This window comes from Meleagris gallopavo, chromosome Z (genome assembly GCF_000146605.3).
Source record: "Meleagris gallopavo isolate NT-WF06-2002-E0010 breed Aviagen turkey brand Nicholas breeding stock chromosome Z, Turkey_5.1, whole genome shotgun sequence".
Taxonomy (NCBI): domain Eukaryota; kingdom Metazoa; phylum Chordata; class Aves; order Galliformes; family Phasianidae; genus Meleagris; species Meleagris gallopavo.
In genome coordinates, this window is record NC_015041.2 from 63690975 (window position 1) to 63695769 (window position 4795).

A 4795-nucleotide genomic window follows, 5' to 3' on the forward strand; every position below is an offset into this window, starting at 1 on the left:
CCTGGGAAACACCACTTGTCACCGATCTCCACTTGGTCACTGAGCCATTGACCGCAACTCTGTGAGTGGGACCATCCAGCCAATTCCTTATCCAGCAAGTCCTCCATCCATCAGATCCATTTTTCTCCAGTTTGGTGACCAGGATGTCATATGGGACGGTGTCAAACGCTTTGCACAAGTTGAGATAGATAATATCAGTTTCTCTTGCTTTATCCACTGATGCTGTAACTCCATCATAAAAGGTCAGCAAGTTTGTCAGGCATAACTTGCACTTGGTGAAGCCATGTTGGTTACCACTAATCACCTCATCTTTATTTTAATGTGTCTTGGTAGGCCTTCAGAAGGATCTACTCCATGACCTTGGCAGGCACAGAGGTGAGACTGACTGGCCTGTATTTCCCTGGATCTTCTTTTTTTTCTCGTCTTGAAAATGGGGGTAATGTTTCCCCTTTTCCAGTTCCAGCAGGAACTTTGCCAAACTGCCACGTCCTTTCAAACATGATGGATAGTAGCTTGCCAACTGTATCTACCAGTTCCCTCAGAACCCGTGGATGGACCTTGTCAGGTCCAATGGACTTGTGCACCTTCAGATTCTTTAGATGGTCTTGAACTTACAGCAGGCAGATCTTCCTTCTCCCAGTTTTTACCTTTGCTTTCTGCCACTTGGGTGGTGTGGCTAGAGCCTATACTTTTGAAGTCTGAGATAAAGAAATCATCGAGCACCTCAGCTTTCTCCATATCCCTTATGAAGTGGTCTCCAGTTCTCTTGTGGAAAGGGTCTACATCTTCTTTCACCTTCCTTTTATCATTGATATGCCTGTGGGAATACAAGAAAGACTATTCAGAGCAGAAGCTGTGGAGCAAAATAAAGAGCATGAGAAAACAACACAGAGAACAAAGGACATATCCAGAAGAAGAGAAAAACAAAGTCAAGTAAGCTGCATAATGGTTGCATGATGACAACTGATTGGAGGAAGAGCGTATGGCCAGGAATGACTCGTGGCTCTGATTGGGTAAGCACCTGTGTGCACAGTTAAGGAGTGTTTGCGGAATGTTTTGCTAACATGTAAAGGTGAGTGGGAAAGTTAAAAGAGAAAGCTTGTGAATGTATATAAGGGATGTTAGAACCCGTAACAAACGATTTGGAACATTCACATCTGAGCTGGCGCCTCAGACACTGCATGTATCTGTAGAATTTCTTCTTCTTCCCCTTTGTGTCTCTGACTAGATTTAATTCTATCCAAGTTTTATCTTTCTTAACCTGAATCCTGGCTGCCCAAACAGCTTTGTAGTCCTCCCAGGTAACTTGTTTCTGTTTCCACTCCCTATCAACTTTCTTTTTGTGCTGACGTCCAGGAGCACTTGATCCACAGGGGCCTCTTGGCATTCCTGCCTACCTTCCTCTTTCTCTGCTTCTGGGCTTGGATGATATGGTCCTTGAATACTGACCAGCTTTCTCCAGCCCCTATTCCATCCATGGCTTTATCATCTGAGCAAGCAGTTCCCTGAGGAGTTCAAAGTCTGCTCTCCTGAAATCCAGAGAAACAAGCTTGCACCCTCTTTGATACCCTAAGAATCTTGAGCTCCACTGTTTCATGGTCACTGCAGCCAAATCTGTCCTTGACATTCACGTTACTCACTGTCCCCTCCTTGTTGTTGAGGACAAGTCCAGCATAGCACTTTTGCTCCTGGCTTCCTGTATCCCTTGAAAGAGGAAAATATCACCAACACATTTCAGGAACCTTTTCAATTTTTGGTGCGCTGCTGTGTTGTCCCTCCAACAGATATTGGGGTGGTTGAAGTCCCCCATGAGGACTATGTTTTGTAAATGTGAAGCTGCTCCTACCTGTTTATAGAGGGCCTCATCCATTTGGTCTTCCTTGCTGGGAGGCTTGAGGCAAACCCATGCTACAATGTCTCCTTCCTCTATCTTCCCTTTAACTCTAACTAAGGGTTAAATTCTCTGTCAGCTCCTCATCCATCCCCAGATGGAGCTCCATAGACTGCAATTGGTTGCTGATATAGAGGGCACGACCCCCCTCCTCTTTTCCCCTGCCTGTCCTTCCTGAAGAGCTTATATCCTTCTACTCCCACATTCCAGTTGTAAGAGCCATTCCACCATGTCTCAGTGATGCCAACTCTTCTTGCTTGTTCCCTGTGCACTGCGCATTACTGTACAGGCATTTGAGTTGGGCTCTTATTGAGGCTGATTTACCATTTGATCCCTTATCCTCCACTTCAGGTGCTGTCTTCCTGGCCTGTGACCAACTCTGTGCCCAGGGCATCCATTACCATCATCAGCCTCAAAACGGAATGGGTTGACGATCCTCTCCCCTAGCGACTCTTTAAAGCCATCCTGACTAAGTTGGAAAGCTTGCTGCAAAAGATATTCCTCATCTGAGAGATGTCTGAGAGATGAACCCCATCCGTGCTGAGATGACCAGATTTCCCAAAACAAGTTTCATGGCGTAAATGCATGAAGTCCCGTCGTTACACCACTCCCTTAAATATTTACTGATTTTCTTAATTCTGTCAATCCTTTCCCTCCCCATTCTTCTAACCTGGTAGATTTCCAAGAAGACTACCTGTGGTCCTGAGTCCTTCACTGCTGCTCCCAGCTCCTTGTAGGTCTCTCAGTCAGCCGCCATATGAGGTCCTCCACCTGGGTACATCTCATGCAGGCAAGGCTGCTGCTCTTCCCTGCTCCAGGAGCAAGTTCCAGACACTTCCTGAAGAGCAGGATCTGCATGGATGCTTCAGCATCTCTGGGTGGAGGCACTGGTCATGTCGAGGGCATGTAGGTCATACCCCCTGCCAAAGCTGCAGCCTTCTGCTGGCGTTGAGTGTTCACTGCTCTGCCTCGAGAGTCAGTTGGATGAGAAAGAAAAAAAAATTACTAAACAGTAAATGAAAGTGAATGAATTAATTAATTTAATGATATGAAGTGTAGTATACCTGTTTTAGTTTTTTTTTTTTTAGGATGAAAGAATTTGGTTTATGGCTTGAAATTTTTCTGCAATTACTTCATAGTAACTAGTGACAAAGATATGTCCTCGTTTTTTTGGTCCTTCCCTTCAGTATTTTCCACAATAAAGACATTGAAGTTGTTTTCCCAACAATAGAGTAAACAAATGTTTTGATTTTTTGTTTATGTTTTTTTTGCCAGGATGAATCTTTATCACTTTCACCTTTTCATTGGTCCACTTCTGCACTGTCCTCTAAGCAAGGAATTTTGTTCTGGTACACAAATTGACCTTTCCAGCTTGAAATTAGTAGCAATAATCCCTTTTAATGTCATCAGCCTCTACTGAGGAATGTGCCTCAAGGATTTGTAACCTGTTCCTTGCCTCAGCTTTGCCTAACCCCTGCTCCTTCAGTCTCTTTTCGAAGGTGATGTATTGAAAATCAACTTTGAGATTTACCCCATGCCCCAGACCACAGTTCACGTCTTCTGTAGCGTCAGCCAATATTCTTAATATGGTGCTGTCCATAAAGTCAATGGGAGAGTCTTCCACCTCATTTCCCGGATCACTACTGAAAACGCTGAGCAGTACAGGCTCTGTCATGGACTCTGGCACTTGTAACTGGCTGCCAACCAGTCTGGTAATCACAGAACCGAGGATTATGACCAGCTGAGCCCAGCAGACAAGCTCCATTTCAGCCTACCATCAATCCATTTCACAATTCCCTGATTTCTCAGTTTTCAGATGAGAATGCTGTGGGACATGGGCTCAAAAGCCTTTCTAATGGTAATGTGCCCTCCTGCCTACATAACCAATCAGTGAAGGCAATCAGACTCGTCCAGTATGATGTGCTCTTAGTAAAACCTTGCCGAGTGCAGTTCCTGATTGCATTCTGGTCCTTTGCATGTCTGAATAAGTGTCATAATAAAGTGTAAGCTGTGATGCTCCTGTTGTCTGACTGACAAGCTCATAGCCTACAGGTGTTTGATTCCTGATTTGATCGCCTGTCGTTGTTTTAATTGTGTTCAAATTTTATATTCTCTAGATGGAAATCTGACAACAGCGGCATTTATGGAGCAGTTTTAAGAAGATACAAACCAGACATATAAATGGAAAGGGAGACGAACTGAAGAAAGTATTTGAGATCTACCTGCAAGAGAAGGAGCAACAGACACAAAGCCCTGAGTCACTTGACATAATGACAGATGACCAATGGCTGATCAGCTTCCCACTAGCTATAGTTGATACTTATTGGTTATTCCAGTAGCTATTATTTCTCATTATACCTCAAACACTTTATCTGAAAGAATTAATGACATCTTTCTTTCTAAAGAAATCTAACAATTCTAAAAATTCTAAAAATCTAACAGAAAATAACTAGATTCTGAACAGGATGAGCTCTGGCATCATTACTGCTATGGGTTTTCAGAGTAGAGAAAGGCAGAGGCAAACACAACTGTGTGTGAGATCGTTCAGTTGCTGAATTTTGTCATTGCCTTTGGTTATTTGTAAAAGTCCATAATCTCATCATTACTTTTAAGATTGCTTTTTCTTCTGAGTTCCTCAAACTTAACCAGATTGAGGAGTCACATTTACATTGTAAATTCTGACTGATCATCACAAAGCTCAACACTGCACCTACTGCACCTCTGCTCTGCTGCACCCTCCTTGCCACTTAGTGGCATGCAGGCTGCACTCTGCTTCTGTACCCTTGTGAGCAATCTGTACCTTAATTTCCAGTGAGCAGTGCTATACCTTCAGTAATTACTCCACAAGCAGAACGTGTACTTTAAATAGTAAGCTCTGTGTGCAGAAATCCCCATTTTTTTTAG